This window comes from Lissotriton vulgaris, chromosome 6 (genome assembly GCF_964263255.1).
Source record: "Lissotriton vulgaris chromosome 6, aLisVul1.2, whole genome shotgun sequence".
Lineage (NCBI taxonomy): Eukaryota > Metazoa > Chordata > Amphibia > Caudata > Salamandridae > Lissotriton > Lissotriton vulgaris.
The window spans coordinates 495,968,952-495,981,588 of NC_141694.1; the positions used below are offsets into that span (position 1 = coordinate 495,968,952).

The 12,637-nt window shown below is 48.5% G+C and overlaps 1 protein-coding gene across 1 annotated transcript in view; it reads left to right on the forward strand.

Moving 5' to 3' along the window:
- The window catches only part of DDX43 (DEAD-box helicase 43), a 995,487-nt gene that overhangs the window by 805,038 nt on the left and 177,812 nt on the right, over positions 1 to 12,637 (forward strand). The gene's annotated exons all lie outside the window — the stretch shown is intronic.

Here is a 12,637-nt window from a genome sequence, read left to right on the forward strand (position 1 = left end):
ATACCCCACCACAGGCTACAATCAAAAAGTTGTATTGGAACTGGGTCTCTGCAAATCTACATCTAGACTCACACCATTGCAACGCAACTGTAGCTTTTGTGAGGGTCAAGGATGTGGTGGCATACAAACCCTATTTAGACATTATCTCCATTCCAATTGACCGCACCCTGTATTTTAAGTTTCGTGTGTGGATTCTACCAGTAGGTGAGGTAGTCGCCCGCTGGAAGCGGCCTCGTCAACTTTCATCTTTCTGTGGATCCTGTCCCTCTCGAGTAGAGTCTGTAGCCAACTTCTTCTTCGAATGTCCGGACTATCGTGCCCGAGGACTCGTTGGCTAAAACCACTTTGCAGACTCCTAGGCATCCGCCAGTGTATAGTGGCAATGCGTATTTTAATGACTGACACATCCCTTGTGATTGTATGTGCTGTGTCAACATTTTTAAAATTGGCTTAGTTGATTCGTAATAAAAGGCTTTCCATGTCAATTTAATCCTTGTTTTAACCTTTTCAATCAATTGTTTCCCTGTTTTATCAATTGTATGTAAATAGATTGTATATGATATTTAATGTAAACTGTATTTTTGTAAAGCTTTTATGGTATTTCTTACCGAAATAAAGCCTATCAATCAATCAATCAAAGAACCAGGGTTAAGCAAAAGAACCAGAACCAGAACCAGGGTGGTGACCAGAAGAAAACAGACCAGAAGGGTGGGGAGAAGAAAGCTAAAGACCAGAAGTCTTCAACAGGGCCCCAAACTAATACTGAGGGTGGGTCCCAAACTTTCAGAAGAAGAAGAAAGAAGGTCAAAGAAAACCCTGGTGTAGTACATGTAAAAACACCTCTCACTGGACAAGTGAGTGTAAAAAGGGTGGAGCCCCCGACACTGCAGCCCCTAAGGCACCTGCACCCACTAGTACAGCTAGCAGTGTTGGTCCACAAACTAAGGGGGTAGTGGGTATCACCTTGGGAACTGAGGGAGATTCTGGCCTAGTCAGAACCCCTGCACAGGCTGTTCTGATTTGTGATGGGGACATAGATTTGACCCCTACTATAAGTCCCAGTAATCTGGGTAAGTACAGACAGACACCTTTGATTAATGAAAAAGTGTCTCAAGCATACTGGGACACATATGCCTGTGTCACTATGGTGACACCTAGCTTTGTGGACCCTGGACAATACATACCAGGTGACAATTACCTGGTGACCAATGCCAGCAATGTCACTACTACACATAGTGTGGCAAATGTTAATTTCTCCTGGGGAGGGGTAACTGGCCTAAAAAGAGTTGTGGTTAGTGCTGATCTCCCAGTTGAATGTTTGTTGGGCAATGACCTGGAGAGCTCTCTATGGTCAGAAGTTGAGTACAGGACTCATGCAGAGATGTTAGGGATATCATCACATGTCCTTGCTGTGACCAGGTCACAGGCCAAAAAGTGCCTCTCTGAACCTCAGGTCTTGGATCCTGGAACAATGGACCAAGCACCTTCCAAGAAGAACAGGAGGGTAAAGGCTGTGCCTTCCCAACTGCCTACAAGTGAGGATCAGCCTTCACAGGAAGATGATCTTGAGACCCCTGAATGAACTGTCCCTGAAGAACTTGAACCTGATCAGGTTGAGTTTCTGGGGACAGGGGGACCTTCTAGGGCAGACCTGGGGCAGGCTCAGTTAACCTGTCCTTCTCTTGAACCCCTCAGACAGCAGGCTGCTGCTGAGGCTGCTGGGAATGCTCAAGGTACCCATAAAGTATATTGTGATGATGGGCTCCTTTATTTAGAGGGTAGAGACCCCAAGCCTGGTACAACCAGGAGGTTGGTTATACCTCTGAAATTTAGGGGCTTCCTTCTTACCTTGGCCCATGATATTCCCTTAGCAGGACACCTAGTACAGAATAAGACTTGGGACAGGCTTGTCCCTCACTTTCACTGGCCTCACATGTCTGAAGACACCAAGGAGTTTTGTCGCTCCTGTGTAACCTGCCAAGCCAGTGGTAAAGCAGGTGGCACAGCAAAGGCCCCTCTGATACCACTACCTGTGGTGGGGGTTCCCTTTGAAAGAGAGGGGATTGATATTGTAGGTCCAAGGGATCCCCCTACAGCATCTGGGCACAGATTCATACTGGTGGTGGTGGACCATGCCACCAGGTACCCAGAGGCAATTCCCCTTAGGACCACAACCCCTCCTGTTGTGGCCAGGGCCCTACTTGGAGTTTTCTCCAGAGTGGGGTTTCCTAAGGAGGTAGTATCTGATAGAGGTGCCAACTTCCCATTTCCTGACCCAGTCCTGAGGCGGAAGCCGGGAGCTGGTGGTACGAGTAAAAATTGCATTCTGCTTTGATTTTAAAAATTACTTGTGTGGTGTCACTTACTTTGTGCTTCTGAAACTGTTCTGTTTTAACAGTCAAAACCGCTTGCAGCGCACAGCCGATCTAAATGCTGTCGCGCCTTCCTCCCTCTTTAGTGGCCGCCATCAGCCCAGGCGTGCGCGCTGACCATGCCCACTTTAGGCCACGCCCCCCATCCCGCCTATATCTACGCTGACAACTAGCGTTTCACTCCATTTCCTGACCCAGTCCTGAGGCGGAAGCCGGGAGCTGGTGGTACGAGTAAAAATTGCATTCTGCTTTGATTTTAAAAATTACTTGTGTGGTGTCACTTACTTTGTGCTTCTGAAACTGATCTGTTTTAACAGTCAAAACCGCTTGCAGCGCACAGCCGATCTAAACGCTGTCGCGCCTTCCTCCCTCTTTAGCGGCCGCCATCAGCCCAGGCGTGTGCGCTGACCACGCCCACTTTAGGCCACGCCCACCATCCCGCCTATATCTACGCTGACAACTAGCGTTTCACTCCATTTCCTGACCCAGTCTGAGGGGGAAGCCGGGAGCTGGTGGTACGAGTAAAAATTGCATTCTGCTTTGATTTTAAAAATTACTTGTGTGGTGTCACTTACTTTGTGCTTCTGAAACTGACCTGTTTTAACAGTCAAAACTGCTTGCAGCGCACAGCCGATCTAAACGCTGTCGCGCCTTCCTCCCTCTTTAGCGGCCGCCATCAGCCCAGGCGTGCACACTGACCACGCCCACTTTAGGCCACGCCCCCCTCAGCTTGAAATGTGCATGCACAGGAAGCGTAGCGGACGAGCCTAGCGGGAGCGCCGTTTGCGCGCCAAAGGCGCGCCTAAGGCAAGCCCGTCTGCGCCCGTCCGCGCCAAGACCGCGACAGGCACAGGAAACTGCACAAACCACCTCGCACATCAGGTATCTTCCTACCGACCTTCACCTACTACGTGGTATTAACAACTGCTCCTGCAAACTTAACATGTCGAACCTCACCGGCTCTTTCAGCTGCAAACTTTGCCGTTGGTCCTCCATCAAAAACCCAGTACTCTCGCTCACCCCTTTATCCCTCCCCAAGGATACCCAGCCACCCTTTAAAGGTGGGCTGATTAATGCCCGCTCTATGTGTAAGCATAGCCAAGACATTCGAGACCTCATCCTCGATTCAGAGCTCGATTGTCTCCTGATAACAGAAACTTGGCTAACGGAAGACAGCAATCCGGACTTATCCATTGCCCTCCCCCAGGGTTTCTCCATTTTCAGACTAGACAGACTGAAAGGGAGAGGCGGAGGAGTTGCTATTATACTGAAAAATACCTTCACCTGTCACACGTTTAACTTAGACCCCTTAAAAGATACTGAAGGTCTGGGTTTCTCAATCAAACTCAATGAATCTCTATCCTTCTCAGGCGGTCTGATCTATCGCCCACCCGGTAATGCCTCCAAATTCCTAGACGCACTAAGCGACTCTCTGGGACACTTTCTACTCAGATACCCACATTTCACCCTCCTCAGGGATTTTAACCTACATCTGGAGTCCAAATCCGACCCACAAACCAACAACTTCATACAGACCCTAGAAATATTCAACCTCCAGCAAAGTGTCACATTGCCCACTCACTCACTAGGAAATACTCTCGACGGTGTTTGCACCAACTTTCCCCTTCTGACTACCCTACCCCCTGTCCCTCAAATTTGGACAGACCACAGCTTGATCCTATTCCACATTAAAAACGCACGCCCACAATCCTCCAGCAAACCCAACCCACACTGTGACTACCCCGTCAACTGGAAAAAGGTTCAAGAAAGTCTTACACTTAATCCTATCCTTCAATCTCAGGCCCCCACTCTTTCCGGTAACGTTGAACTCGACGCAAATCTTTTCCATAACTGGATCTCCCAAAAAATCAGAACTCGGAACCCCTCCAACCGCCCCGCAAAACTCATAATAATCCCAAAACCAATGCCCCTTGGTTCACCTCCGACCTAGCTAACTCTCACCTACTGTGCAGAAAAGCCGAACGTAAATGGCGCAGAACATATGACATGGATGACCGTCTCTCATACATCCAACTAAGGAAAAATTACCTCTCCAACATTAAATCCGCCAAAAAAACCTTCTATGTCAACGCTATTAGGGAGTCTAATCAGAAACAAAAAACTCTGTTCTCAATAGTGAAATCGTTCACCCAGCCCAAAGCGCTTCAACCAGAAATCCCCCCATCCCAAGATCTTTGCAACAAAATAGCGGACTACTTTGAGGAAAAAATCGACGCCATTCAAAAAAACTTCCCCCCTGCACAAACATCTCAAAGTGCATGCAACCCTCCCCAGATTGAATCTCCAGCCGGCAGCCTTAAGAATTTCTCTCCCGTCACCTTAGATCAAACCAGAGAAGTCATCCTGGCGTGCAAATCTGGTTCTCCATCTGACCCCTATCCTCCACCAACTCATCGACGTGGTGAACCCAATCATTAACGATATTGTTAACTCATCTCTTCGCACTGGATCTGTCCCCCGCCTGTGGAAACAGGGAATTGTTAAACCGCTCATGAAAAAAGCCAACAAATCCCCGTCTGACCTCACCAATCTTCGCCCGATCTCACTCCTCCCAGCTTTGGGGAAAATCACCGAACAAATGGTTTACAGAGAACTCAAACGTTATCTGGAAGCTCACAATATACTCCATCCGCAACAATCGGGTTTTCGCCCCAATCATTCGACCGAAACAGCACTGATAGAACTGTCAGACTCTATAAAGATGCTGCAAGACCAGAAGAAGAAAGCCATCCTCATTCTTCGCGACCTCACCGCGGCATTCGACACTATCTCCCATTCCATCCTGATCAGCAGGCTGACGGACATAAGGATTTCGGAAACTGCTCTATCTTGGATAAAATCATTTTTAACCAACAGGTCCCAAACTGTCGCTCTTGGCCCTTTCCACTCCAAAGAAAAGAGGGTTTCCTCCGGCGTACCCCAGGGCTCCATCTTGAGCCCCCTCCTTTTTAATATTTACCTTATCCCTCTCCTATCCCTGATTGTCATTCGGCATACCTGTAACATCATATGCCGATGACACGCAACTCATCGTACCCCTAGAGGATAACTCGACCAAGGCAGAGCTTAACCTCAAAAACTGTTTGACGGCTGTCTTCCAATGGATGGATACTAATCACCTCAAATGCAACTCCAGCAAAACGGAGATCCTCCCCATTGGAAAAAATACCATCTTCTGCCCAGCCCTCTGGTGGCCGGAAAACTCAGTTGCCCCCCCGCCCCCAGACCGTAACAACGGCAAGAAATCTCAGGTCCTATTCGACTCAGATTTATCATTCGACCAGCATGCCAGGATTGTACCGGGCCGATGCTTCGGAATTATAAAATCTTTAAAAAAGTTCTTCGACTTTCTACCGCTTGATTCCAGGAAATCAGTAACAGTGGCCCTAATAATCTCACGCCTGGACTACTGTAACGGTCTCCTTGCTGGAGCTAAAAAGGCTACACTGACCAAACTCCAAAGTGTACTTCACACCGCTGCCCGACTGGTCCTAAAGCTGCCCAGAAAGTCATCAATATCTGCAGCTCTAAGATCCCTGCATTGGCTCCCACTCCACAAAAGAATATTTTTTAAAATGTTGTTCGTCGCCTTTCGGGCTTTTACCAAATCTGGCCCTAAATACCTTACCAGACGCTTCCGCCACTACAACCCGAGTAGATCCCTCCGCTCCTCCCATGACAACCTCATCCTCCCCGTCAGATTCAATTTGAAGACTAAAGGTGGAAAATCCTTAAGCTTCCTGGTCACTAAAGCCTGGAACCTCATGCCCAAAAATCTGAGACGGCCAACTCACGAAAAGCCTTCCAGAAAACTGTTAAACTTGGATTTTTAACCTTCCGGATGACTACACCAAGGCAGCCATCTAATCTCCTACAGCTACTACAACTGGCCTTTGACCCTCTACTAGGAAATCTAGCGCCAAGATGCTCCTTCCGGAGCGAATGCTGCGCTTTATAAATACCCTTACAAATTCCACAAATTCATGTCGGGATACTTAACAGCTATGTGGAAGGAATGTGGTGTCAACTACAAGTTCACCACACCTTATTATCCACAGTGTAATGGGCTTGTTGAAAGATTTAACAAGACCCTAAAGGGTATGATCAAAGGATTACCAGAAAAGCTCAGGCGGAGATGGGACATCCTTCTACCCTGCCTTCTGTTTGCTTACAGAGAGGTCCCACAAAAGGGGGTTGGCTTCAGCCCCTTTGAATTGTTGTTTGGGCACCCTGTAAGAGGAGCCCTATGTCTGGTGAAATTAAGGATCGGAGTTACCTCTCAAAAAGCTTAAACAAGACATAGTGGACTATGTGCTTGGTCTCCGCTCCAGGATGGCTGAGTATACGGAGAAGACATCCAAAAACCTTGAGGCTAGCCAAGAATTACAGAAAGCTTGGCATGACCAAAAGGCTGTCTTGACTGAGTATCAGCCTGGACAGAAGGTATGGGTGTTGGAGCCAGTGGCCCCAACAGCACTCCAAGACAAATGGTCTGGACCCCATACAATTGTTGAGAAAAAGGGAGAAGTTACCTACTTGGTGGACCTAGGAACTCCCAGGAGCCCCCAAAGGGTGCTCCATGTCAACAGACTGAAGGCATATGTTGACAGGGCAGACATGGGCTTGCTCATGGCTACAGATGAAGGGCAGGAGGAAGAGAGTGACCCTCTCCCAGACCTGTTAACTCAGAACCCTGAAGATGGCTCAGTTGATGGTGTGGCCTTAGATGGCAGCCTCACTGAACATCAGCAATATGACTGTAGACAAGTTTTGCAGTCATACAGACATATGTTCTCATTGACACCTAGTCAGACTAACTGATGTACCCATGTGGTGGACACTGGTGACAGTTTTCCTGTGAAAAGCAAGATTTACAGGCAACCTGACCATGTCAGGGACTGTATAAAGACTGAGGTGCAAAAGATGCTGTAATTAGGTGTTATTGAGCCTTCAGAGAGCCCCTGGGCTAGCCCAGTGGTTCTGGTCCCCAAACCTCACACCAAAGATGGCAAGAGAGAGATGAGATTCTGTGTGGATTACAGAGGACTCAATGCTGTCACCAGGACAGATGCACACCCTATTCCAAGGGCAGATGAGCTCATTGACAAGTTGGCTTCTGCCAAATATTTGCGCACATTTGATCTGACAGCTGTCTATTGGCAAATCAGGTTAGCTCAGGAATCCAAAGCCAAAACAGCATTTTCTACCCCAGGAGGACATTACCAATTTGTGGTGATGCCCTTTGGTTTGAAAAATGCACCTGCCACCTTCCAAAGGTTGGTGAATCAAGTCCTTACTGGGTTGGATGACTTTTGCGCAGCATATCTGGATGATATTGCTGTCTTCAGCTCCACCTGGGAGGATCACCTGGTCCACCTGAAGGAAGTGCTAGAGGCTCTGCAAAAGGCAGGCCTCACTATCAAGGCCACAAAGTGCCAGATAGGGCAGAGTAAGGTTGTGTACTTAGGCCACCTTGTAGGTGGAGGCCAAGTTCAACCACTGGAGAGTAAGATCCAGACCATAAAGGACTGGTCCCCTCCAACTACCCAGACTCAGGTCAGAGCTTTCTTGGGCCTGACTGGGTACTACAGGAAGTTTGTTAAGAACTATGGGTCCATTGTGACCCCTCTTAATGATCTGACATCCATGAAGATGCCCAAAAAGATTCAGTGGACAGTAAACTGTCAAAAGGCATTTGATGACCTGAAGAAGGCCATGTGCTCTGCACCTATCCTGAAGAGTCCTGACTACTCAAGAGAGTTCATTGTCCAAACAGATGCTTCTGAGTTAGGAGTGGGAGCTGTGCTTTCACAACTTAATGTAGATGGTCAAGACCAGCCCATTGCTTTTATTAGCAGAAGGGTTACCCCAGGGAGAAACGTTGGTCAGCTATTGAGAGGCAGGCCTTTGCTGTGGTGTGGGCCCTGAAGAAGTTGAGACCATACTTGTTTGGCACTCACTTCAAGATTCAGACCGACCATAAGCCCCTCTTATGGCTTAATCAGATGAATGGTGAAAACCCCAAACTACTCAGGTGGTCCATTTCCCTACAGGGGATGGACTTTACAGTGGAGCACCGCCCAGGGACTGACCATGGCAACGCAGATGGTCTCTCCAGGTACTTCCACTTAAAACATGAAGACTCAACTGGTCAAGGTTAGTCTAATCTCCCTGCATTTGGGGGGGTTGTGTAGGAGAGTAGGGTCTGCTATCCTATGGTCACCCAAAATTTTTGCTTTTTGCTTCACTGGTTTGACTTAATGTGGCTGTGGGCCTGCTAATCAGACCCCCAGCCTGCTGTTCTCTCTCTAAATTAATACCAATGCACTCTAGGTGCATTACGAATTGGAACTGGTTCACCTTATAGGCCCCTGTAACAGTGTACTGCAGGTACCCAGGGCATATGTGTATCCAAGGCCTACCAGGGGCTGCAGCATGTATTGTGCCACCCCTTGCCTGGCCTCCATATTTGACACAACTGGCTGATCACTCAGCTGGGGTAAGTTGGTGTAATCACCTCTTACTTAGATATAGTATCCCTATATCTAACCCTAACTGGACCCATTTAACCTATAAGCCACTCCTATGGAAGGCGTCGGCAATCCTGGAGGCAGAGTGCTTGGTTTCATGTGAGATTGTGCTCGTGCACGAGCTGAGCCCGTCTGCAGCTGTCGGGAACAACTCCCTTAGCTGTTCCGGGATATTGCCATACCATATACTCTTAAGTGCATTATAATCCTCGCGGTTATATGCTAACTTTGGTTTGGCTTTATCAAAACATGTCGAGTAAGGTGTCATATGATTTGGAATACTATCCCCTCGACAGTCCTGTCGACGGGGATAGCATTCCACCCTTCTAGAGGGACACGACATGTACATAACCTGAACCCCAGTTAAAGTTAAACTCGAGCCTCAGCATCACAAAATGGATGCTGCCTCCACAGACACAAGTCTGACGTCCTAATGCTGGGAGTCCTTCCAGCGAGGGAGGCTTGGACAAAGGGTTTCCTGCCTTGGGAGGTGCGAGCACCACACCAGACAGGATTTTGTGTTTTGGGTAGGACAGGGCTGAATAGATTGAGACATGCCTGGGGCACACAAGGTGTCCCCGTGCATAAGCCAGTCCAAACCGGTGCTGGGGCTTTCTAGCCCCAGCCCTGGCACGGAACTGGACAAAGGAAAGGGAGTGTAACCGCCCCCCTTCCTTGTCCCACCCAGAGGAGGGACCTAGCAGGTGATCCACCCCTCAGATTGGGAATAAGAGTGAGAGCAGTGCCATAGCACCTCAGATCATCCTGAAATCGACTTGAAAATAAGAAGACGCCTGGACTTCGACATTCTGCTGCACAGAAGACTGTAGAGCATCTCCCTTGTGGCCAAGGAGTGGCCACCCTGTGAACACAGGCACCATCCAGCAACTCGACGTCTGCTTTGCCGCCGCCTCCTGCCAGAGCCCAACGAGACCCAGACTCCCAGACATCTCCGAGCCCGATCCACAGTCCCTGCAAAGAAGAGACCCGTGGAGGCACCGAGAGATGTGGGACTGGACATCTCGAAAGACCCCCGAGAAGCTGACTGCGCAGCACCCGAGGCACCCTCGACACTGTGCTTTTGGGTGTGAGAAGCCCCACCACCGAGCAGCATTTGCACCAAAGATCAGCCCCCCAGCATCTCCACGATCTGCGTGGGGCCCTTTTGCACTTTGCCACTCGACGCGCCATCCCGGCCACTTGCCACGTAGCTAGCGGCCATCTTAGCGGCAAAACCTACAATCAACACTGCGGGTCTGGTTGCTCCAGACTTGCCCTCGCTCCTGTAAAAAGGAGCACCCGCTCTGACCTTGCTGGTCCGAGTGATAAGCTTTCTTCACTTCCTGCGTGGCTTGCATTAGCCAAGGCCTGTTTGCTCCAATCAAGTTGCCGACACCGCCATCAGCTAGAGCCTTCGTGGGACAGCTTGTGACCGACTCCTGGACGTCCTCGACCTCTTCGTGTCCACGTGGCTGAGGAGACAAGCTACACCTCATCGCCTGTTTGCACCCGACATCGCCTGGTTCCACGGTAGTCACTGGCTAGTGACTTTGAACATTTTCCCCTCTGCTCTCAGGTCTTCACCACTTCAGATCCACCCTTGGATACACCGGAACTCTCCTCGACGACCCGCCTGCAGCATCTTCATCTTCAGGCACCATCGACCTGCGTGACGAAACCCGACACTACTTTGCACCTGTGCACTCGCTTCCTGTGGGTGAGGTAACTCAGCAACGCCGTTGTTCTTACACTGGTACACACCTCTAGTGTCTAGGTCTTAAGTTTTGTCCTTCTAGGTCACTCGGAAGGTTCCTTAAACAGTAACTTTATAACTTTTACGCACCATTGACATTGCATTGGTGCATGCGTGTGCTTCAAGCGCTGCACCCGAGTCCCGCGGGCCTTTCCCGACTATTTCACTGTTACTCCCGAACAGCTCCAGCGATTTCCCCAGGCCCTAGGCCTACTTCCTTTCAGCTAGGTGGTTCTTATACCACTATTTTAGTATATGGTTTAGGTGGCCCCTAGGGCTCATCCATATTGTACTACTTTTGTATATTTAAACTGTGTTTTTTAACGCATTTGCTTCTGTGCTCATAAAGATTATAGGGGATATTTGTAGTAAATAAATATATATATATATTTTCAATATATATCTGTGAGTTGTCCTTTCATTTGGTTTTCAAGGGGATTGTGTATGGTAAAACAGCTTGCTTCACATGCCTTTACAGAGTTTAGCCTAAGACTGCTTTGTCCACGCTACTAGGATAGCTGGTCTATAAGGTTGACTTACAACCAATCATCATAAGGGCTGCTTGGCATGGTACAAGGTGATCACTAGAACTAGTGAGCATCATATACCAGGCCAACTTCTCACACCGTACACTGTTACCTGGTCACTTTTACCTGCAGTTTTTTGAAAGAAGCGGACCACCACAAAAAAACTGCATTCTACTTCACTCTACTCTGCACCACTCCACAGTACACCAGTGTGCACTCTATGCCACTGCAATCTACTCTACACCACTCTATTCCACTCTACATCACTGTACTCAATGCCACTGCAAACTTCGTCAATCTACACCATTACGCTCTGTCACTGTACTCTACGCTACCCTGTTTTACTCAGCGCCACTGATCTCTACACTAGTGCACACTGCACTCTGACACTCTTCTCTCTACCCCTGTATTCTACTCTGCACCACTCAACTCTATGCCACTTTACTGCACTCTACGCATTCTTATCTGCATCACTTTCGCTTCTGCACTGCTGCACACCACGTAACTGCAATGTACAATACTACTCTGTGGCCCTCTACGTCACTCAACCCTACACCATTCCATTTCACTTTCCTCTGAACAATCAACACCACTTTGCTCTACACCACTTTACTCCACCATGCACCACCCCACCGTACGCCATTGCACTCTACGTCACTGCAATTTATGCTGTGCCACTGCACTCTACTTTGCACCCTACGACTGTTTACTCTGCACAACTCCACTCCACACTGACACTATGCCACTCAATTCTACGCACACCATTGTACAACACACTACTCAACTCTGTGCATTCCATTGTACTACACTGCTCCGCAATAGTCTGAGCCACTCCACTCTGCGACCGTCTACTCCACTGTACGCCATTCTTATCTACAACACTCTATGCAACATCCTCTACGCCGCGTCACAGCACTCCATGACACTAAGCCACTCCACAACTCTAAGCCACTCCACTGTATGCCACTCCACTGTATGACACTCCACTGTATGACACTCCACTCTGACACTCCACTCTTCGCCATTCTATGCCCTTCCACTCTACTCCCTCCACGACACTGTCACTCCACACAACTCTACTCCATGCCACTCCACTACTCTCTACTCTTCTACACAGACACTCCACTTTACAACCCTCCTCTTAACACCACTCTCCTTTACTGCACTAACTTTTAGTCATGCTGAACAGCAGCCATGCTGGTGAAAAAAATGGCTAAAACATGGTGGCAAAGATAATAGCTCTTGCATAGGCAAAACCTATTGGCTTTGCCGATGCTTTTTATTAGCTGCTTGTGTGTCTGTTTTTTGATACAGGTTTATAGAAAAAATATTTAGCATGTACCGATCTATTGTGGCATTGAGGAGGTGTTGTCTTAGGTTATTCACTATTAGTATAAAGGTAATGACTTTATTTAAAAATGCAATCCATTGCTT